At 35.5% G+C, this 25,658-nt stretch overlaps 1 protein-coding gene across 4 annotated transcripts in view; it reads right to left on the bottom strand.

Moving 5' to 3' along the window:
- The window catches only part of LOC308193890 (uncharacterized protein), a 430,978-nt gene that overhangs the window by 360,198 nt on the left and 45,122 nt on the right, over positions 1-25,658 (bottom strand). For all 4 annotated transcript variants that reach the window (XR_013950031.1, XR_013950032.1, XR_013950033.1 and 1 more), the window contains exons 4-5: positions 22,754-22,864; positions 364-474 (exon numbers count right to left, since the gene is read on the bottom strand). The gene's annotated coding sequence lies outside the window, so the exon portion shown is untranslated. The remainder of the gene's footprint in view (positions 1-363; positions 475-22,753; positions 22,865-25,658) is intronic.

The raw sequence follows: 25,658 nt of genomic DNA, 5'->3' as shown, positions 1-25,658 counted from the left end.
CTTCAGAGCACACACCTATGTACTATCATTACCTGAATTACGTCTATAACCACTGAAAGGTTTGTGAAATTCTCCATGCATTGCATGTGAAATAAAGCAAGATTCAAACTGGTTATTTATGTGAGAACTTTCAAGTATATACATAAACACAGACATTTGGATCCATAAGTACTTCTATATCTGATGGACTTTCATACAGATCTCAACATCAACAGCTAGACTAAACAATGCAAAAACATACAAAGACATTAAAAACAGTTATGGAACACTACAATTATTATTTCTTGACAGTTATCTTACTGTTTTACTATTCAGATTATTATAATACTTCTGAATGAAGAAAGAAAAACACATATGACTTACTTGATATTCTGAAAGAAATGGAGCACACAAAAATTAATTTCCCTTCTGTATTATGTTTTCTTTCTTCCAAAACTGACTTTTCATTTCATATTATCCAGGTCCTTGAAAACCCTGAAAAAAATATATATAACTCATGTCATATAACTATCTACATATTTATGGAAAGCAACAATTGCTTGATGTATGTATCAAGTTGAAGTTAAATTAAAAGTGAATGCTTATGTCTATCTCATTTTAAGACACAGATAAATGAGCTACTAACCAGTCACTGTGAGGGTTGGGATGGGGCTGTATATGGAGTAATGACTTACTAAAGTGTTCTGTTTTGTGATTTGACTCCGTTATTCAAACACTTTGCAGCAAAAGTAAGATTTAATGAAAAGTCCTTTAGCTTCTTTACCTTTGCTCCATAGTTCAAAGTACTCAGATGAGGTATCATGCTTCATAGTACAAACAGAAATATACTACATGATCTTATGTGAACTGAGACAATAAATTGGAAATTTTTGCTTATGCAAGATTTGTTTACATTAAAGACTACATATAGCTTGCATGGATCTGTTTTGTTTGAAGAAAACAAGGTCAGATGTTGTAGTTAATATGGTAATCCTCCAGAAGAGCACCGCTTGTTTTGTTGTCATATAAATAAAATAAGATAAATTAAAACTAAATCTCTATACTTGAACATAAGATGTTTTTTCTAAACACCTCCATACTACCCAATAATATATAAAATAACAAAGTGTTTCATGAGGTTTCATGAAAAAAATTTTGCAGTGCAGTTCAAATAATTTAATCCAAAATTATTCCACATTTAACAACTACTGTCTGTCTTGCATGCTGACAAGTTATGGGCACATGCAGAGCTTGGTGTTGGTAGTATCCTAACTAGTTGAGTCTACAGAAGTGATAGCATAACCACAGTGCTTCCTCTCATACAAAAAGCACAATAAATCATATTTAAGCAAACTGTAAAGAAAATGCTGCTTGTTTAAAATTTTAGGTATGGAACTTATTTCAAATTCAGCATTTTACTAAATTGCTATGGCATTATATGCTCAATACCAGGAAGGACTGTTATTAGAACATGATGTTAGTGGTTTTTGTGAACTGTAATTAACAGTTGATTGTCTAATTCATAGTGCATACTTTCTATCTTACAGAACCGAAAAGATTTTGCATCTGCAAAACTTCTTTATGCTACTGCAACATAAATTTACATTAGCCTGAGTTAACATATATTCTGCGTTTCAAAAAATGATATCTGTCCTACATACTCAAATCCAGGAATTTATTAAAATCGAACAGCTTTAGATCAAGCAAGCCTTGTACAGAGATCAAATGGCTAAAGAGAATAGAAAATCAACTTTTGAGTTGATCTGCAATAATAAAATGAAAAATGTTGTCCTTAAAATGATGTACCTGATATAATTAAAAAAATCCAAATCAGAAGTATTCAACAAATTCTATACAAACTGCAACTGTACACGCCAGCATTTTTTTATGCAAAAAATATTTAACCAAATATCGGTGCAGAGCTGTTTTTTCTTTAGCTTGACTGTATCACAACTGTTCTGAATTTGAATAGCAGCAAAAGAATGACATGAGATGTACATATGCATTCCTGCCAGCCTAGCTCAATTTCCACTTACATCTGTTAAAAAATGACAGAGTTTACAACTAGCATTCAGAGTGATTTACAGCAATTCAAGAGAAAATATATTTTGAAGATATCTGAATCATATTGCAACTGAGAGCAGTTCCTTTATAGTCATAATGCACCTGTTATTTAAAATACTTAACATAGGTGGGAGCTGAAACATTTTAACTCTAAGTTACACAGACTCAGGTTAATAATGCACATGCAGCTTTTCCACTCCATCTGCAAACCTTAAGATCCATCAGGTTCTCATACTTATGAGACAGTATTTCATAAATAGTAATATTTATTGTATAATCATTTACCTTTCCTTTAATTTGAAGGAAAACCAATTACTACTGTTTGTACATTACTACTATGGCAATGAAGAGAGAGCAATACTTTAATTGACAACTAAAGCTATCCAGTCCCAGGATGTGAAATAGTGTCCAGTCTCTGAGGTAAGAGAATTAACTTAGAAGGTGCAAGTGAAAAAACAAAACATTTTTCTTCTTTGGAATTTCACAAGTTTACTAATTTTACAGACAGCAAAGTCTGAATAACTGTGTCTAATATATCAATGTGTTTTACAACATGACCTCAGCCTTCTCAGGGAAAAAAAAATAATGGTACATTTATGGTACATACAAGCTATGGAAGATGACAGAATTAGAAAATTCTTCAGTATGGTAGGATATTTCAGTAGATGATGAAACACAATGTTATAAATTAGAAGATATTGAGTATAATAAAATCCTTATATATCAACAATATTTCCCTATAATTTGAAAAGAACAGCATGTTATTCTTTAGGACTATGCATTTTTACTAAGATTTTACTTTGTCTAGTAAGCTCTGCTTATATTACAATACTTTTTTTTAAAGTACAGAAAACTGATTTATGCAGTTTATTCACTGCAGTAGGCAAGAATATTTTGTTCTGACCATCTCTGCCATAAAAACATATACTTACAAGTTAATGTTTGATGGCTTTTAAACACCACTCTTATATTTTAACCCTTTCATTAAACTGATATACTTACAATAACATGTCTTAATGAAGCATTCAGATGAAACATAATACTTAGATTAGTTTATATTGTTAGCATCAAAATTTTCTAGACTAGAATGGGTGGGAACATGTATCAGACAAAAAATTAGGACTACTTAAGCATGTTTGCTATCAGTTATAGATTTAGTGAGAGTTCAGAAACTGTTTTTATTCTGTAAGACAGCAAAACGTGACAGAACTGCAAGTATTGCTTACAAGATTTTAATGATTCAAAATAAAACTAAAAATAGAATCATAATCAGCAGTGGAAAAACAAATTAGGCAAAAATAACAGTGCTATCACTGGGATGGTTTCTTTCTTCCAGAAAGTGTTACTGTGCATTTTGGATGTATGAGAACATTGAACCAGTCCAACCATCAATTATAATACAATATTTTTATTTTTGTATAAACAGAAGAATGCTTTATATATTTACAGTCTTTAACCTAAAAAACTTGAATGTCTCTATATGGGTTATTGAAGTAAATTCTTAACAACTTGACATATATTTGAAAGCAATTTCATCCATATTTTAATAAAGAAACAGGAACCCCGAACAGAACTGATCACGAACTGATTTACAGGTAATCCAGAATACCTTTAATTCCTCCCCAAGAACATAAAGAAATACTTCAACAAAACACTGAACTAAAGTGTTCCACAAATATATAAATGCTTGCTTCTGTTTAATATAAATAACCCCAGGGACGCATAGAAAGGTATTTAACAGCAGTGTTGTTGTTTTACCACAGAAAAGGACATCCATTACAAGGAAATATGCATATGCAAAACCTTTATTTTGGCTTAAGTATGAGAAATATCATTAATAACACCTAGCTTAAAGCTGAGATACCTCTTCCTTCCTTGGTGGATCTCTTCAAATATAGGAAAGCTTTAGATACTAGAATCACTTAATATTAACACAAAAGAAATTTGTTTATTTCTAATTTTCATGAGGGATTTGGTCAAAGTGTGATCAGCAGGGAAAAAGAAAAAAAATAGGATCAGTAGCAATGGGATTTCAAAAGTAACAGAAGAGAATCATATTTCCATGGGCACCTAGTTCCCTTAAGCAACCTCGAAAATTTCAGCCTGATGTTGTATCTCAGAGACTTACTAACTGGATTTCTTTAATAGCTATCAGTTGTGTTGCAGGATTATAAGATCTCAAGGAGAAACTGATTTCACGAAGCAGCTTATTTCCTCCAATTTAACAGGGAATTTCTAAGTTTTCTTAATTATCCATGAGATCACCCATTAATGTCCACATAACACATGGTTACCATTACAATATTCATACAGCACTGCTGTCACCATTAAAACAAGACAGGGAAAGTTTTAGCCTGCCTGTAACAAAGCAGTAACACTGTTGATTTAAATCTTGTTTTCTACTAGAATGTTGTACATTAATTTTTGCTAATAGCCAAACTCCCACCCACCTGCTCACTCATTCTCCCCACCCCTAAGTGGGACAACGGGGAGAAAATAGGATGGGATAGGATAAAGACAGTGCGATCACTAATCAGTTACCATAATGGGCAAAACAGACTCAACCTGGGGAAAAAAAATTACTTTAAATTATTGTCAATTAGACAAAATGTCAAATAGATTCATAGGATCACAGAACCATAGAACATCCTCAGTTGGAAGGGACCCAGGAGTCTAACTCTTGGCTCCACACAGGAGCACCCAAATATCAGACCGCACGTCTGAGAGAGTCGTCCAAATGCTTCTTGCACTCCGTTAGGCCCGGTGCTGTGACCACTGCCCTGGGGAACCTGTCCCAGTGCTTCTCGGTGAAGAACCTTTTCCAAACACCCAGCCTGAACCTCTCTGATGCAGCTTCAGGTAGTGAGAAACAAAAAGACAAATATTAAAACACCTTTCCTAGCCCCCTTTGCAAGGCTCAGCTTCACTCCTTCATTCCAGATTCTTCTACCCCCCTGAAGAGGTTCAGGGACGGCTGACGACAGGGGCTGCTGTCAGCACATAGCAGCATCTCTCCGTTGCTCCTTCTCAGAGTTTTCCTCTGCTCTAGCGCGGTTTCCCTGAAGGTCGCAGTCATTCAGGAAATCTGCCCCAGTGCGGGCTTTCCATGGGACACAGCTCCCATCAGCAAAAATCTGCTGTAATATGGGCACTTCACAGGCTGCTGTCTTTCCAAAATAACCATCTGCTCCAACGTGGGTCCTCTACAGGTTTTAGGAGAATATCTGCTCTGATACCTGGATTACCTCCTCCTTCTCTGACCTTGCTGTTCGCTCTGCTGTTGACCACTTTTAGTTCCCTCCTCCTCCTCTGTCTAAGGTTTTATGCCCTTTTGTAACTGTTTTCACAAATACTCCACCAAATTGGTGGGTGGGCTGAGATGTGTCCTACAGCAAGTCCATCGAGGTGCTGCCTAGAACCAGCTATGTCTGGCACAGGGCAGCTCCTGGTCACAGGGGCCACTCTTGCAGCCCCCAACCCCTGCTACCAAAACTTTGCCACACGTACTCAATACAAGTAGCAATTCAAAGAAATACTAGGACGTAAGAAAATATTTTTCAAGAGTTTACCTATTGGATAAAAGTCAACTGACCCAACCCAAGACAGAAGCATATATTTAAAACATAATGGGTAAGGGTGAATATGGGTGATAAAAATAGACCTTTACATAGTTATACTTTCTCATAATGTATTCTAATTTAAATTTAACTCATATTTACCCCTCAGACTCAGATTCTACAAAAAAAAAGTCAAAAAGTCATATACTGAAAATACTCTTGCCATTGACAACACAAGCATTCGCTTGACTAAAAGCATGTTTAAATCCCACTGTGGGACCCTGAAAGTTGTCTGTCTGCTGCTACTGTATTTTAATATTTGAAACTCCGTGTTCCATTAACTCCACCTGCTCCTGGCAATTCACCTATTTCGTAAGAAAAAAATGCACATCATAGTTACAGCATGGCTTCATTAATGTTACCTTGAAAGATTTACAATCACAAAAGTAAAAAGTTATCTTACTTTGAAGTATGTAATTACATTAGATGCATCCTGCCTTGTTTAGTCATTGTGCTTTTGCTTTAGTATCTCCTAAACTGGTAAATTTTTTAATTGTTAAATATACATTACTAAATACTCCACGTGAGAATTAAAAAAATTGGCCAGGTAACATTAATGAAAAAGAAAGAGGTTTTTCCATATGCGTTACTTATTTGTACTCCATTTTGATGGAGTACCTGATATTCAAGAAACACTCCAAATTTACCCAGCCAGAGCTGTCAGCAGGCTTTACGTCTGCAAGCCTCTGCAAGACAATCATTCCTTGTGAAAATATGCACTGTGCTTCTTCCCCTCCCTCCTCCCTCATCTTCAGACTGTAGGAATACAACTTACACTTGTCATCAGTGATGCACAACTCAGTAGAGCAGAGGTATAATCTGGGAGTCTACAAACATTTATAACTTCTTTTTTAAATGGAAAGACTTACTTCAGTTAAGCCTTCTGCATTTGCCACAGTTTAGAAACTTGCTGACCAAAGAACTGACTCCTTGGACTTTTCAGTGCTTAAAAAGCCAGCCCTTGGACCAAGATGAATGCTTATAGATGCCTCAGATGTGAAAATTTACCAATGAAGAAGTGTTAAATATGCAGTGCTCCTACAAACAAACTGGAGAGCCTCCGGAGCTCCCCTAAGAAAAATTAAGGCACAGGATTATGTCTGATTTATTATCACCCATGCTCACAAATTGCTCATTCATTTTCCTTTAGATAACCATTGATTAAAAAACAGCAACAGTTAGAATCCCAGAATACAGTTAGTCAAGCAATTAGTAGAGTTAAGTCTGTCTAACCAAAAAGCTTTGAAGAGCTAACATTCATCTATTTCTGAAGTTATCCAAAAAATATTAAAAATATCATTCCTTTAAAATGGTAATCTTATTTACCTCATTCTTACACAACTTAAAAACCAGGTGAGAGTCTTTTGTCATTTCTTAAAAACAATATTTAAGTTGTGGGCAGAAACTAAGAATGGAAAATGTCATCCAAGCAACAAGTTACTGTAAAAGTCTTTAAAAAAAAGAATTATATAAAACTCTCCTCTTCATACAATTTCCAAGTTGTTTTTTTTTTGTCAGAATACATACGTTTTTAAAACCTAAGTCAAAAAAAAATACTGAAACTGACGCAATGAAGTTTATTGTTTCTAGGTCTGACAGACAACTGAAAATTTTCAAGATAATAATGCACTTATCAATATAGACTTACCAAAATGCATCATTTTTAAAAAACTCTGAAGATGTATTGGACATTATTATAAATTTCAGTGTTTTGTGAAAAATACTTTTCCCTAATATGTAAATAGTGCCTACTATGAAAATCATGATCTACACTATGATGACATTCATTTAGCCATATTGCTTCTGTTTGCTTGTACATCTCTACCATTTTGTTGCCCTTTAAAGCATTTTCTCTCCAACAAAGTGCATTACAGTGACAGAACTAGAAATTATGCATGTTTCTGCTCTAAGAACTGCCAGATGTTAGTTTTGGTATTAATGACTTTTACAATTCTGTCAAACCTTTAATATTTTCTATACTAAGAAATGGAAATCAGCTCAAGACAGTGTCAGTGCCAGGCACAGCTGAGCTGTTGCTGAGAAGTGTATAAATGCAAATGAAGACAAAAGCAAACTACATAAAGCTTACTTCAAAAATCCTGTCGGAGCTTTGCTGACTACAAAAGCATTTTTAAAGGTCTAAAGTACTATCAAATCAGTTGTCCTTAAGTATTAACAAATATACTAAAGTAAAATTCTAATCCCAAAAACCACTTACACCCTGTGAATGACTATTTATACACAGCATCTATTTGTACTGGCTAAAATAAGATTCACTATTCACAGGATTAAGTTAAACTGCACAGTTGTAAGCATTTTTCCCCACATGCCCAAGCATACCTATGGAGGTTTGTACTCTGAAAGAGCAGAGGTTCAAAAAAAACCTTCAAACACAGTCACTTCTCAGCAACCTTTCAGCATATTAAGTAATGGAACTTTTCCTACTGATTTAATAAAGATCGGATAAAGAATTCAGACACCTGCATGAAGCCCAAGTTCCAGTGATTACTAAGCCACCATATCTAACAATTTTTCAGAATCTTAAAAAGCATAATTTAAATGTCAAACTTTACTCTCTTGATAGTAAGAATTCGTCATGCTTCTCCCATATTAATGCAAGTACAGCCAGTGCTAAATTAAAATACTTTTGGCTTCTAGAGCAGGACGAGTCACAGTAGGAGACACCTAATTTCAGTCCAGCTAAATGCACCCTCTGATCACTAGATGGTATAATTATCTAGCTCTACTGAGATGGGGAGAAACCAAGCTGCACTTAGTGTAACAGAAAAGTGGCAAAAGCAGATAAATACCACTTTCCTATGTCACCTGTCCTGAAAAAAACAAAAGTTCTGCCTATAATCCTCAGAGGGTCACTCTAGCAGCTGGTTAGTACCAACCCACGTAATTTAAAGAAATGTTGGTGAAAATCTCTTTTCCTTCCAAGGAAGAGTAGAGATTTGGAAGTGACCAAAAAAAAAATCTACATTAGCATTACCTCTCACAGATTTTTCTTGGCTTCCAATATTCAGTTTTTTGAAATGCTCTGACACAAATTATGACATAGCTGCAGATATCAAGAGCTACTCCTACCAAGATTTCTTTACACAATAAACAGGCTCTCCTTAAGAAACAAGAATTACATCAGTATTACTTGTTATCAATACAGCCCTGTCAAATGAATTTAATCTCTAAAATGCTCAGCTAACTTGCATATTCTAATTAATATCATGCTGAAAATAGTTAATGACACTAAATTATAGCAATCTTTCTAAAAGGGTCAAATTTGTCGATCTGCATTTAAGCTATAAACATCAGGCAAGAAAATGAATTGGTTTTGAAATAACATTAATTTTGAAAGGTCCTACTTAAGGAAATAATTTCCTTGACTTTTTTTTTTTTTAGTGTTTAATGTTTAATCAAACCATCCAGTAAAGGATTATAACTGATAGCAAATTGAAGTGTTGTCTCTCTTCCTATCACTCTCAGCAGAACTGCTCATTTTTCTTCCGTTGAGTTTTGAGGGAGAAGACTATCAGACAGTGTCCACAAGGATCTATATAGGTACACAACGGAGTATGTCTTTAAAACTATGTTAACGTAAGAATAATATCTCTTAAAAGTGAGGAAGTATTATTAATCTGTAATTTTTATGCCATTCCAGAAGTTATATTATACAGTGCTTCCCACAACATTATGTATTATAATTCTTGATATTTTACAATTTCACATTTTTTAAAGCTACAAAGCTAACTAAACCCAACGATATTCCTGTGGAGAAAACATGTTGTTATTTGTGTTTGGATAAAATTTGGTCATGAACCTGATGGATTAGCCACTGTGTTTGCTGTCAGACAGAATACACTGCAGAGACAAATAAGGTCATAGGACCTCCACAAAAAATGTCAAAGCTTCTTTATTCTGCACATACATTTCTTTAAGATCCTACAGTCAAAATCTTGCACTTCAACACAGTGGATTTGATGAAGAGGTGAGAAAAGAATTAATAAACTGCCAGGCCGATTCTGTGCTCAAAAAGATATAAAATAAAACAAACTTCAATATACTCATATGAATTTAATTTCCCTTGACAGTAAGAGTTCAGCACATGGGTTTCTCAATCCAAAAGGAGATCTATGAAAATTCAGGTCACAGAAGATCGTTTAGAAGCTTGCTTGAGAATAATTTGATTTTCTGAGTCTAACATACTGAATGAAAAACCAGTTTGAATCAAAAAAATATTATAAGCCAGAACACGAATTCCACATGATGATCTCATTAGGAAAGTACAAACAATAGGTAACCTTGAGGACAGGAGATTGGACAGTGTGAGGAGATGGCCAAACAAGACCAGTCGGTATAATCACTGGTTGGAGGTATGATCCAGTCTACCAAACATCTTCAGAATACTATATCTCAAACCTAAAGCATAAGGAAGGCAAACAAACAGATTGTCGTTGTGCAGATTCAGGTCACGTTCTGTCAGAAGGAATTAAACAGAAAAAAGTTTTATGCAGATGTAAGAAAATTTTCAAGAAGCTGATAAAGCATTTTTCTTCATTTATAGAAAAGGAAGTCTGAAAAAGATTGGATTTTGGCATGCTACTGAAATCAGTGGTATAAACGCTTGAAAAAAATACCAACATCTGGAGAAAGTTTTTTCACACACACACAAAAAAAAGTATTAAAAAAATGCATAAACAAGTAGTCTGTAGATAGGAGATACTGATATATGGCAGATCAAACATATAAACGTGACAGCGGTAGTTAATTTGAACATGCAAGTGCCATTATCACATTATGTCATCCTATTAAAATCTCTGAATTTCTTTCATCATCATTTCATCAGGTTAAACTGCAGCAAATAGTATCCATATAACAACACCTTTTCCAGGAGTTTTCAGGAACATAGCTACATAAGGTGACAAATACCAGCATATGAGGTAAATAAAATTCATTAGACAACCTGCTTTCAAATAACCACCATCAGAAAATGACTGGTATCTACAATTGAAGAGGCAAAATGACGTTAATTAATATATTATTCTTAGAATTTGTAATAATATTCATTACAGTTTTACTATTAAAACCCATGAGCTTCAGATCTTCTCAAGGGTCAATACAAAGTCTTTATTTTGCCTTTAAATTTCCATATATAATTTTCAAATAATCACTGGATACAGAGGTGAAGTGTAGCTTTTTTTTAAAAAAAATAAGACTCCTGTTGCCAATTCTACAGTGCACAAAAAATGTTTCACAGATATAAACAACAATTAATAGAACTATATAAAAGTCTTTAAGAGTCTGTATTAGCAGTTGCCAAATACAGATATCTTAACAGAATATATGTGTTTTTTTTTTCATTTTTTTTAACACTGAAAGGTAACTGTATTTGAACATGCCATTATGATGCCCCTAAAAATATTAATCATTCTATTATTTAGGTATGAATTATCATACTCCATTTTCAGGTTCTAAATTTAAAATTGCTCACGTTGTCAACACAATAGCAAAAACACTGCCATTCTTTCTACTAACACATCACAGCATAAAGTTGGTGGTATTAATTAAATAGAGCATGCATCCATTTTCACATACTCATAGTTTATCAGCAGAATGATTACATGAAAGTGTTTCATGTAATTTTGGTCTACATCAAGAAAGCCTGCTGTTAAAAAAAAAAATCTTTTTAATGAGGAAACCAAGGATGAGAGAGGCACAAAGGATAGGTGCAAGAATAAAAAGGTGCAAGGCAGAGAACAGTACAGAGAACAGTGGAACAGAGAACAGCAGCAGTGAGAATGAACATGACGAGATTTCAAAGAAACGTGGTATGTTTTATGTTGTAGAGAGGTTAAAAAAACTACAAGCAGCAGGATGATGCTAGAAAGGAACTGAATCACCTGCATTTCAGAACACCATAAAGAGGATGTGTAAAATATAATATGGAGCTCACACAGGATGAGGAACATTTAAAAAAAAAAAAACTCTTCACTGAGTGAACATTGTCTATTCTGTATATCCTAAGGCAAGATTCTGAAGAAAACACAGTGTCATCATGTAATTAAAGATTGTATCACAAACCATAGATACAACAAGGCCATATTAAGGTTACCTGGGCAATCTTAAATCAAAGCTTACCGGATTATTCTAATGGCTTCTGTAAACAGCATAAATGCATGCACATATTCTAGATGGGTGCTGAATATGATCTTTAGTGCTGGATAATCTGAGATCATAAATACATAGAACGTGTTAGCATAGTATGCTATTTCTCAAAAACAGAGGATGAGTAACTTTTAGTATTTTCCTTAAGTCATAGCAACAAGCCCCTTTTTTTCCAAGCACAACAGCAAAATATATCTCAATCAACAAAAAAAAAAAATGAAAAAAACATAGCAGCAGCGAGATATTGCACTTTTCAGGAGACAAACTATTAATGCTCCCTTCCATGTGCCAAGCAGAATTAACTGTCATAAATCATCTCTACTGCAAGTAAAGAGCATGTATTTTGTTTGTTGTCCAATTCATCTGTTGTACACGCAACTTGAAAAGTTACAGTTTTATCATGCATGAGTATATTATTTCTGACAACTTCACTAATAGCATTCTTCACTAAATACATCAGAACTTTTCTGATAACAAAATTGTTCCAGATTTACCAAAGAAGATGGCCACTATTTTTAATATAAACTGAATAGACTATTCTTACATGAAATACAGCCTTTCCAGCAGACAAGGTCACACCTTCCTAATGAGAACGGTTTCTGTTCATTACTAAAACAGGCACAAGCAAACAGTGATATTACAGAATTTTGAGCTCCAAAATACATTTGCCTTTAAATTCTATTTCAAATGTCCCACCACATAAAACAAAATGTATATCTACACAATCACATGGAATGAACATTCTCTTATAGAAATAAACTTTCACAAAAGTTTAGTATAAGAAATAGTTTATCCAGGAAAATATAAAACGTTCTCTCAGCACTAAAAAAAAAATATTAAAAAAAAAATAGACAAAAATCAGTATCTGTTCCATATTATGAGAAGAGAAACAATATACTTAAGATTTAAATTTGTCAAAGAACTAAGTGGGTAACAGCTTACTTATTAGGAAAAGAAAAAAATATATAATAATTACATTTAAATAAATTGTATGCTTTTTCCAGTAATGCAAATTCCATCCAAAAAAAAATACTGTTCCTGAAACTGATACAGTAATATCCCATCAGAAGACACTCATAATGACCTCTTTGGTTTTCAATCAACTCTTTTGGGGATACAAAATAAGTTTACAGAAATGATTGTCCTAATTACCTGTGATATTCATATTACTACTTCTTGTAAGTGAAAATCCATTTATACTGGTATTTTTTCCAAAGTATTGCTTTACTATTCCATGTTATCCACTGACATTTCAAACACCACTGAAAATAACGTTTGTAAAATTATTTTGAGTGTAATTTTAAAAAGAACTCATGCCTAGCATGTAGGCTAATCAAGGCTCTACATGGCACTGAGTTATATCCTCATCAGTGCTGCTATACTAAACCGTTCAGCCTTCATTCTAAAATGTCCCAGCAGAACTGGAAAGCCTTTCTTATAAAAATATCTCTTTTTGTGTGAGTGTTTAAATTCAACAATATAATTTGTATTTCGTATTCATAAAGATATATAAATGTAAAAACCTTTATAACGAAGAGAGTTACAGACTTATGCAACAAGAAAAGCCAGAAAGAGTAACACCCGGACAATGGGAAATGTTGGTCTCTTAGTTTTGCTTTATATAATAAAAGCTGGTACTTATATGACCCTCACTATCAGTAAAAAAAAAAAAATAGGATGGCAAAGGAAGGGGGAATAACAGCTTGGGGTTTTTATGGAATTCACCAACACCTTAGAGTGGAAAGGGGAGTCTTTCTTCACTGGTGAAAGTAGTCCTTCCACTCTGGAGAATGTGGCAGAGGAGAAGGTAGTGCTTTTAGAATCAGGCTTTCTATCAGAAATTAGTTTGCTTCACATTTAAGTGTGCTTTACATTGAAATCAGTCACTAAACGTACTTTAAAAAAAAAACAAACAAGTGAAATATTGAAATATCAGTTATAACACTACTAACACTGAAAATACATGCTTAACTATATCAAAGTTTTGAAGGAAAGCAATCTGTTGTGATCATTGATACATGGTGTTATATCGAAAACTGTTTTCAACCATGATGGTAAAAGATTTGACTCCTGTTTAAATAGCAGTGCTGATGGCAATAAGGGAAGAAGTCTTTCAGTTTCTTCTCCTGGTAACAGGATTATGAATGCATTTTATCTTCAGCCTTACTTCATAAAATTCTTAAAAAAAAAAAAAGCTTAATTTAATTTGTGTAGGAAATATCCTGGATGTTAAAAAAAAAAGAAGAAAATGAGATGGCGAAATTGGCACCTAGAGTTTGGATGCAAACACTGATTAACAGTTCAGCACTGCAATATGTTATACTTTAATATTTTTTAAGAAGTGGTCATAAATAATTCAAGTCTCTGTTTTAGCCATATTTCCCTATTCTTAAAGCTGGTATCAGACAGAATAAATAAAATATAACTGCTAAGTATAAATTAACTAATCCAAGGAAAAAGCCTAATGTTATTAGACTTGCTATAAATATTTTGGTCCATTTCTGTGAAGGAACTATGCATCCGTGTCCTGCACAGAACGACGACTTTGCCCGTCCTCCAGGTACGCCCGGAGGGCAATGTAGGCTATAATGACCCATCTGTTCACTACTGGCAAATAGCAAACTTCTAATGAAGACAGATGTGGGTCACCCTGTACAAGAAGGCTGCAGGGTGTTAATGAATCCACCTAATGGTCACTACCTGCCACTGTTGACTGATTGATGAGCAAAAGGGTTAAGCTTCAAAAGCAAAGACAAGTATCTCAGGTAATCATTAGTCTTACTTGTGTATCTCTGTCACACGCACTTCCTAATACATACATACATATATGTGCGCACACATACACACGCTTTAATGTTGTCATGTTGTCTTCCCCAATTTAAAAAAAAAAAAAAAAGCTTCTCTTATTTTTTCTTTGAACAGCCTGAAAAATATGAAACAAAGACCTTGTGAGAAATTTATTATCTTTATTGCCCAAAGGAATAGAAGTACCCAATATTCACCGTAATTTTTAGACACAACCTCTGACACTAGCAGGAAAACTAAAAATCTTAAAGGAAATAATTACCAGTTGCAAAACTCTACAAGTAATCACATTTAATAAAAATTATCATCTGATAGCATAGGAAGGAACTTTTACAGTGAACTCCATTCACACAAGGATATAGGGCAATAGATTTTTGTTGTAATGATCACCACAGGAGTTAGAGAGGATTCAACTAATTCTGACAATTCCATATGAAGGTGATGGCAGCACAAAAAAAACAGCTATTTACGAACAAAGTATTGACATAAATCCAACCATTCATCAATTCAGATAGTAAGCAAGTGTCAAGAGATATTGCAATGTGAACACTAGAGAAGGAAGTCTCCCTTGAGAAAAAGAATTATATAGAGATATAGATAGATGCCCTCTAGTGAAAAGTGTTATGACTGAGTTACTGTGAGGTGAAACTTGCGCAGAATTTACCAGCTGCCAGGATTCACCAGGATTTTGTTAATAAAAAGCTAAAATAATGCAAACTCACAGCACTATGCATGTATGTCAAAAAGTAAAATATAAAGTTAATAGTAGAAGGAAGTATTTTTTATGTAACAACTTTTGAGAGGTAGATTTTTTATTTTTATTTTCCGAATATGACAAAGAGAACCAACTAATTTAATTTTTGATAACTCTACTGATAGAGATAGGTAACCCAAAAATACTAAGTGCTACAAATCACCCACAGGGAAATATTCTTTACCAGCCATACCAGGTGATGGTATATTAAAAACCAATCCTGTAGTAATAGTGTAGTGAATAGCACATTGCTTTAGTAGCAGGTTTCCTAAAAATGTGTGAAGACACCCTTACTAGAAGATAAATTTTTATCCCTTGCCATGTTCATCTCTTGAATAACCCTGAATCACCCCTGTAATCTCATTCTCTACATTCTTAACTGTAAAGCAAACACCAGGATCCCAGCACATTCAGCCTGTAAGCCTCAAAATATTCATATAGGGAGGTGGGGGACTATGGGGTGTGAATTTCAAGATAAAATGTATTTGAGAAGTAAACAGTATTATTACATCCTTTTTTTAGGTTAATACATGGTGAATTTTTGTCTTGGTAGAAGTCAGGTTTTTTATCCAAATCACAACATAGCAAAAAGTCTCAACAAACAAAAGATAACACTGAACTACTTGTAATTCTCAGTATTATCAGACAAACAGCCTTTTCAAGTTTTCAGTTGTAACACTATTTTTGAACACAATGGGATATAGTTGTTGTTAATCTTGTGTATGCATTAAACCCACTTTTTCCATTCATATTGTAAAAATCTATACAAAACAAGTGAATCAGCAGCACTCAAAAACTTTCCATTTGTATAATCAGAGATTTCCTGTAAATATGAGGAAATTTATGCCTACTCAGTGAGAGTAAAAACTGCAACTTTGCCTAATGTATGCCAAGAAAGTCTCTAGTGTAAGCTACCTTTTCAAACACATTTAAATTCACAGCTGATTTACTGTTGTTCCCAGAATTTAAATGATTAAGAAGCTTCAGTATTTTGCCTGAGGCAACAGAACTTCTCTCTTCAAGATCCAGTAACTCCTATCTATATGATTCTTTTTGCCAGCAGCTATTAACATTACATCCAAGATGAAACTTTATATATATGGTCTATTGATATGTAACAGAGGGTTTTCACTGATTTATCCTGAGAACAAGCTAACAGCAAGGTTAAAAAAAATGGGAGCAATGTGTACTAAACATAAGTGAAGTGTAGAAAATAGTAATTCTGTAATCATGATTACATAATTAATACATGGATTAATCCATAATACATGGATTATTCATGATGTCACTGGCAAATAAAAGCTATCGGGATATAAAAACCCTCCTAGCCTTTAAAGAGAAACTCAAGTGTTAATGTCATCAATAATAGCGTATATACAGAACATTCTGAAAGGGACTGCATTGTTTTTCATTTAGCTCACTTGCCTGTTGGAGAACTGTAATTTATTAATGAGAAATACTTACGATTCCAGTAAAACGTGATTATCAGTGTATTCTATTTTTATCCATATCAACTTTCCTTCAGGGGTGTCATCACAACTAAGAAAGGATCATGTAGCTTTAAAACTTACAGTGCATGCAGAGAAAGCATTCTTTTTTTTTTTTTTAAATGTCATTTGGGCAGAATGTCATTTCCCTATATACGCATGCTTCGCTCATGCTTCATTCTGCTCACAGAAAAGACAGATTCCTGAAAAGGGGAGGGGAGGCAGGAAGAAGCAGTTGCACGCTTAAATAGCATAGCATACACATTAAACAAGCACTTAAAGTCAGGACAGCTTCAGAAAATTTGCTGGTAGTATTTACAGGTTCGGATTAACTTGTAAACTGATTCAAACATAAATGTGAGGTAAAAGTTGCAGATATTTTTTAAAAGGAAGACTGGTTAAAAGGTACTAAGTACAACGTCCCATATGTGCTACCCTCATGTCATGTAGAAAAAGTTGTTGCACATTTCTTTTCCCAGAGATGTCCCTCTTCAGAGCCATAGGAATATAGCAGACTACTAACTTGGGGCACAAATAGTAAAATAGTACTACATTTTTCAACCATCTTATTTTGAGACAACAAATCAGTCGTTTACCAGACTGGCAAAGGATGCATCCCTAACACAGGGACAATAGTATTGTCTTACTTAGTATGGCAAGTGAACGTATTTTTAACTTCACAATGTCCTGAAACTCATAGGACTATGTATATGTTGCCAGTTCAATACATATATATGCTTAAAACACAATAAAGAAATGGGAACTGAACTGACTACTTCACATTTTTAATCCTTTCATATTAAGGCATTGGAGCTTAACAAATACACTCAGAATTTGCATTTATTTTTATTATTGGCAAAGTACATCCCTCCTCACATGTAATGCTTTGTTCTAAAAATAAATAAATAAGATTTGTTCCACAGATATCTTCCAGAAATCTGAGTCAGGAAAAAAAATAAAATCCAGCCAAAATCTTAAAAAAAAAAAACAGCAGTTTCCTTCCATTTCAAGGAATCGAGCCTTTGATAACCCTCCATAAAGAAGCACATTTACACAAATCTGCATTAGGCCAGAACTTTTCTCTTTCTCCTCATCTTGATTATAAATGGATTTAGAAACGATATCATTTCTTGTCTCTCTTCAGCAACCTTTTACACAGTTGAAGTCGATTACAGTAGTCTTCCATTGTTCTTAAACTAATACAGCTCGATCATTCCCTCCATCTAGAAACAATCTCACATTAGTCTCATTATTTTCCTCTAAACTATCTCTGATTTCTCTACAAGTTTTTGACTTGAAACGTGCTAACTGCAACACAGCACCCCAGATGAAGCCTGCTCTGTGTAGCACTGCCAGTAAGTACATGCCTTGAGTTTCACATGCCTTCCAGGCGATACTTCTACGTGCACATACTAATACAGCATCTGGGATTTATCTTTCTCACAACGTAGCAAAATTCTTGACACAAACTCAGTATAGAGATGGTTGCCCTTTGGCGTTCTTCAGGGTATTCAAACCAAAGCTACCTAAATGTCATGAGTATTAGTGAACAAAAAGTTGACAGCATTTATCCAAGTTGTGCTCATTTTTGTTGATACTATAGGGGATACTGTATTTTGTTGATACTATAGAGAAGAGCAGGCCGAGGGGAGGCCTCATGGCGGCCTGCAGCCCCCTCACGAGGGGAGCGGAGGGGCAGGCGCTGAGCTCTGCTCTCTGGGGACAGCGACAGGACCCGAGGGAACGGCATGGAGCTGGGACAGGGGAGGGTCAGGCTGGGTGTTAGGGAAAGGTTCTGCACCCAGAGGGGGGTCAGGCACTGGGACGGGCTCCCCAGGGCAGTGGTCACAGCACTGACATTTCCGGAGTTCAAGAAGCATTTGGACAGTGCTCTCAGACATCTGGTCTAATTTTTAGGTGGTCCTGTGCAGACCTAGGAGTTGGACTCCATTCTTTCCAACTCAGGATATTGTATGGTTCTGTTCTGTGATTCTATACTAGCAGTTCTACCAAATGAAATTTGTGTCTCTAGTTATTTTTCCAAAATGATTCAAGAAAATGTCATTTTGCACTTGGTCAGTTATTATAAGATGCATCTTTAAAAGCTTAACTTCCTTAAGATAAAGTGTCTTGGTTGTACTACTATAGTTGGAAAAAAAAATAGTTTTATGAACTTTTCACCACAAAATACTAATGCAGTAAATTTTAAGTATCCAGATCAATGCTTTGCATTTTTAGATGAATTACTGCTCTTTTCTGATGTGATATCAGTCTGTTGCTTCCTTCCTAATTCCCAGTTTAAAAACAGCCTACAGATTTTTTTGAATTTATGAACTACTTAATTTATGAATTCCAAGGTCATAGTACTTCATTTTTAAGTACATATTTAATAATACAAAAAATGACTATAAATATATTAGGATCAGCAAACTATTTACTTATTGATTTAAGTTCCTACAATAAATTTTTACAATAAAAATGTACATATCTTCTTTATTGCATATGGATTACTTTCTTGTAATGTGAAGAAATCAATCACAACTCATAAAAAGCCTAGATTAGTTATCTACTGAAATTTTATTTATATTCTACTTATGTATTAGTACTTATTTTGATTTTGTAATACACTGCAATGCAATCTATCTTAGTATATTACAAGAAGCCCAGTGGCATGGTGGTCAGTCTCTTCTCACAGGTAACTAGTGATAGGACTAGAGGGAATGGCCTCAAGTTGCGCCAGGGGAGGTTCAGATTGGGAATTAGGAGCCATTTCTTCTCAGAAGGAGCAGTCAGGCATTGGGATGGGTTGCCCAGGGAGGTGGTGGAGTCACTGACCCTGGGGGCGTGTATGGAAAGGTTGGACCTGGTGCTTAGGGACATGGATTAGTGGGTGACATTGGTAGTAGGCTGATGGTTGGACCAGATGATCTTGGAAGTTTTTTCCAACCTTTATAATTCTATGATTCTAAACCAGATGTTTGTTGGATTTTTTTTTTTGGTAGTTCTATTTACTTTTTCCCAGAAAAACTTTTTTGTATTGGGGACATATTAAAGGAAAATTTGATGTCTGTTCTTTCAAAATATTGCCTTTTTATTTTTTTTTATTTTTTTCTTCAGGACATGATTCCAAGCAGGGAGAGATAAAACAAAGCAATAAAATGAGTGGAAAGATGACTGTGTCAAGTTTCCTACAGTTTTTCTTTGGTTGGTTATTTTTATTAACATTTCATTTTAAATACAAACAAAATGAAATTTATAAGTCCCTCCACATTTTCAGAGATACTGGCTGCACTTTCAGCAAGATTTTACCTCTTGATAACTTTTTTTCTCCCCTTTAGTCCAGTAGGACTTTGCATCTGCTTTGACTAAAAAGTTTTTTTAAGGAACTAGATCTTTTTTTTTTTTCCATTAAAAAGCTGGGGCAGAGGAACAGAACAGTTCATGATGAGACAAGATTATCATAAAAACTTACAGTTGTTAGTAATCACCCTCTAAAATCAAGGACCAGTCCTGCAAACCTCACTGACTGCATTTGTTTCTCATTCATGAAACTATTTATAAAAATATATACAGTATATATATACACTAACAAAAAAAAAAAAGACAATATAAAAAAAATCCTGTAAAATACACCATACAGACATTGTAACAAAAATAAACATCCTAACCTCTGGAAATTCTGACTAAATTACAACTTTAAAGAAGTCCAAATATCTTCAGACATGAAAACTCTCAGTAAGGTCATTTAGAAAACGTTTCTCTCTCCCAAAAGAGTCTCTGTGATAAATATGCAGTCACAGACGAACATTTTAATGTTTTTGATCCTAAATTAGAATGAACTGATGATTAAAAACAATGCAATTTGCAGCCTGGTCTTTAGAACAAAGAATGGACATGGTAACATTTGTAGGCATGTAATTCATCCTTCTGCTATAATTTTGAACCTATTAGTCAATCGTAACCAAATTTGACTGAGAGCTTACAGATACGAAATTCTTACCAGCTTTGTGAAAAAGATTACTTTGAATATCTTTTTCTCTTCTGATTTATAGGATGCACTGTAAGCTTAAGTCTTATCAGAAACCTGTGGATCCACAGGAAAAATGTCATGAATGCCTTTGCAATAGAAAAAGCATAAATTAGCATCTAATCTTTCCTGGGCAGCTGCAAATCCAGTCCCAAAGCTCAGGGTTAAGTCTGGTTGTAAGAGTAAGGTTTCCAGTTACTGCATTCAATCCCAAAGCACAGAGCAGAGTTCAGCTGACTGTTCACATGGCTGTTGCCCCCCTACACCCTTTAACTGTAGTATTGTAGCTATAGACAAAAGATGGTTTTTTTACCTGGCCAGTTGTGCTTTTCACACTTGGAAATATTGAGATTTTGTTACAGTTATTACAACACATTGTTCATCAACTTAAATTACTGGAATGTATTCTCAGCTTTAATTCTCACTTAGCTTTTATTTGAAAATATGAAGCAATATTCATTCAAATTTTTATTGAACCAGCTTGGAGAAAAAAAAAAAATCTATGCTTCTACCTACATGCAAAAACCTACTTATCTTTCCCTTCTCTAACCCTTCCTGCCTAAAAAGACCAGTTTTCCCCTCCTTCCTGAATCTATCTAGTTTTCTTCATTGCTTACTACTAGGTCCTCTCAACTCTTTTTACACCCTCCTGCATATGCTTTTATGTCACTGTTTCTGCCTTCCTCTTCTGTCAAAGGCAGCTTTACCTACCCAGAGAAGGCTGAAGTAGTTCATTAGGGCTAAAGGAATTAAAGAGCCAAGAAAGCATAATCCTACGTTACGACCCCTTAGCATGGCACACATATGATCATACACTATACATAATAGCTATACGTAAAGCTTAAGGTCTTTGAACTTTAATAAAGCTTTTTACCTTGACAAAATGATTTATTTGCTTCTTTCTTTCAAGACTCTAGACGTTTCTGTCTTTTGTCCTGGTAATGGCTGTTCCTTGTTTAATAAAATTCCAGCAAGTTACCTCTAGTACTCACAACTTTGAAAAAATGATGCTTGATGTTCCTATATTGATTAATACCTCAACTTGTTAGTATCTATCCCCTTTTAACATACCCTTTAATCTATCCTTCTTATCATACTTTACAGAAACACCGAGGTAAAGTAGAAAAAATAAGAACACAAAATGACAAGAATGTTTCTTCATACACAGTCTTCACCCACAAATACATTTTGCAGGAGACATGGAAAAGTCAGTCAAAAGAGAAAAATGCAGTTGGATCTCATTAAGCAATTTTTTCTTTTAATCTCAATCTCTAAAAATATAACTATATAAGCAAACAAAAATAAAAAAATATTTAACTAAGGAAAAAGTATAGAAACAATTACTTTAAGTTTTATTGCTTAAGCCTTCTCTCTGCATGAATACCTAAAGGCTCCAAAATTCTGCCATGCAATATAAAACATCTGAAATATTCCAGTTATTCAGTTTGAAACATCTTAAAACTGAACAGCACAGATAATTTATTCTGAGTGTATTTTTATGTATACTTATTGGATGTTGATGAATTCTGAGAAAAATTGTGACTATGAATCATTCAATTTTAACTCTGACATATGATTCCAAGTGTGTGAAAATACACTTCACAATCTCTACAAACAAAATATAGAAATCTTATGCTATGAGATTATTTTTAGGGGTTTTACAATGAAATATGGTAGCAAAAAAAAAGCCCATGATTTTTGATTCTTAAATGTTTGGAGGTTTTAGTTTAGTTTTGTTTTGTTTGATTTTCAATATAAATGCAACATTTTTTCATCCTGCACAGAAAATCTTTACACCTGAAATGCAGATATAGATTAGTCTTTAAGCAGTATGAAAAAGCTGAAGTGGCATTACCTTCTTTTCTTCCTGTAATTCTATTACTTCATGATACCATGGGATGAGGAGGTCATATTTTTTCTTGCCTTCTTTTTGATGTTGACGTTTTCATAATGCAGCACAGTCTCCCTTTAGAAAGTTAAAGGAAAGATTTATGAGCCTTCATTTTTAAATGCTTATCTAAACACACTTAGTGAAAGCCTATTCTCCTGTTACAAACAGCTGCTGTTTGCAATAACTAATGAAAGCCTAGATTACTTACTAATGGGAGGGGTCCCACAATATTGTACAATTAAGCTGTAAACCCAAAGAAGCAACACAAATCATGTTTCAATAATGGCAAAATCATGTAGTTGTTATCACAGGAGGACCCTAACAACCACTCAATGGAGAAAAAAATAAAAACCATACAGGAAATATGACACACCATTTTTGAGATACGTTACTGTACCACATGTAAAACAAAGCTTCAAGTGAGTTATGAGGCTCTAACTCTAATTATGAGAATTACCAATGAAATCATCTAGAATAGACCTATCTATATCACATACACTGAAAAAATGTTGAAAGCTGTCTTGGTAGCAGCAACACTCTAAAGAACTGTTTTATGATTTAGTTTTAGGAAAAAAAAAAAAGAAAAAAAGAAAAAAAGAAAAGACTTTAAGGAAATCACTTTAAATACACAAATAAATTTTATGAACACTTCAAATGGTCATAAAAAATGCTAAGTCTGTCCAAGACACTGGAAAGGATTTCAGCTATGTGTACTGGGTCTGGCTGGGATGGAGTTAACTTTCCCCACTGTAGGCCATATAATGTTGTGCTCTGCACTTGTAGCTAGAACAGCATTGATATCACACCAATGTTTATTGCCAAGCAGTGCTGGCCCAACATCAAGACTCTCTTCAAATTTCCTCAAAACCAGCAGGATGGGGACAGGCAAAAGATAGGGAGGGGACATTGCCAGGGCAGCTAACCTAAACTGACCAAACGGATATTCCATACCTTGCAGTGTTACACTCAACAATAAATGTGGGAAAGGGGAAGGAGAAAAGAGGACTCTCATTATGAAGACGTCTGTCCTCTCAGACAACTGCTATGCGTATTTAGGCCCTGCTTTTCAGGATGTGGCCGAACACTGCTCGATGATGGGAAATAGAGAATAATTGTTTTCTCTCTCCCTTTGCTTCTGAGAGGCCTTTGCTTGTTTTTTCTTCTTTCTTTGCCCTTAATTAAATTATCTATATCTTAACTCGTGAACATTTTTCTTTCCCACCACACTTTCTTCTTCCTCTCTCCCTTTGAGGATAAGGAGTGAGAGAGTGGTTGTGATGTAGCTCAGCCATCCATCAGGGTGAAACCAACACAGCCCTTTTTGGTGCCCAGTGTGGGGCTTGAAGGGTTGAGATAACAATAGATTTGACCAGAGTGCTTTAGAGGGAACTTACAATCATCATATTTATTTAACAGTTGCTGGTCACAATGTTGACTGGTGTGCTCTGAATGTTGTTCTTTGTGATCCTGTTATATGTGATCCATGCCATGTTCTCTCTTTTGCTATATATCACATCTGAGAGCTTGTTAATGGCTGTGGTTTTTTTGTTTATTTGTTTGTGATATTTTTTTTTTCCAGATTGCTGTGCTGTGAAGCACTGGCCTTTACCCTAATCTGATATTTGGGCGTTGTTATCATCTCTGTACTTCGGGAACCACCTCATGAAGAATATTAACAACTACATTCCCTCTTTTTCTCCTCTGGAAGTCAATTGGTGGAGGATATCAGGAATGGTACCTCTTCCTCCTTCCCCTAAACACTAATTACAATAGCTTTTGAGTATTTTGAATGTCCTTGTGTAACCAACATACTCGTATTGATAGTCTCCAGAATGTGTTTCTTGGTTTTCCTAAGGGCAGTGGATTTACGTGGCAAGGTTTTGGTATCAGGGGGCTGCAGCTGTGGCCTCCATCAGAAGAATCCAGAAGCTGCCCCATGTCAGACAAGGTCCACTTTCAACTGGCTCCAAAGGGACCTGCTGCTGGCCAGAACCAAGCCTATAAGCAATGCTCTCTGGAAGAGCATATTTAAGAAAGGGGGAAAAGATCTGCTGCGGAACAGCAGCTGGGAGAGTGAGGAATGAGAAGCAGTCCTGCAGCCCCCAAGGTGAGTGCAGCAGGAGGGCAGGAGGTGCTCCAGGCAGGCAGCAGCAGTTCCCCTGCGGCCTGTGGAGAGGCCCCCGGTGGAGCAGGCTGTCCCCCTGCAGCCCATGGGTCCCACACGGAGCAGATCTCCACGCTGCAGCCCGTGGAGGAGCCCCCGGTGGAGCAGGTGGATGTGGCCTGGAGGAGGCTGCGGCCCATGGAGAGCCCCCGCAGGAGCAGGCCCCGGGCCGGAGCTGCAGCCCGTGGAGAGGAGCCCACGCAGGAGCAGGGGTCTGGGGGGAGCTGCCGCCCGTGGGGGACCCGTGCTGGAGCAGTTTGCTCCTGGGGGATGGACCCCGTGGTACGGAGCCGTGTGGGAGCAGTTCTTGAAGAGCTGCGGCCTACGGGAAGCCCACACAGGCTCAGTGCTATAGAGTGGCCTCATCCTCCATTCCCCCATTCCCCTGCGCCGCTAAGGGAAGGAGATGGGCTAAGGTGGATAGGGGGAAGATGTTCTTGTTTTCTTTCCTTGTTTCTTACTTCTCTAGCTTATCAGTAATAGGCAAAAACTTTTACTGATCTCCTTTCTCTGAGTCTGTTTTGCCTGTCACGATAATTGATGAGCGATCTCCCTGCCCTTATCTCAACCTTTCAGCCCTTTTCATCGTGTTTTCTCCCCCTTTACCTTTGAGGAGGGAAGTGAGAGAGCGGTTGTGGTGGAGCTCAGCTGCCCACCTGACACCACAGAATACCACCCAGGAATGGGCCCCAAGGCAGCGTGGTG

Source organism: Anser brachyrhynchus (assembly GCF_964034855.1).
Source record: "Anser brachyrhynchus genome assembly, chromosome: 4".
Lineage (NCBI taxonomy): Eukaryota > Metazoa > Chordata > Aves > Anseriformes > Anatidae > Anser > Anser brachyrhynchus.
The sequence above is the reverse complement of the archived record's forward strand: the minus strand, read 5'-3'. Positions and strand labels throughout refer to the sequence as shown.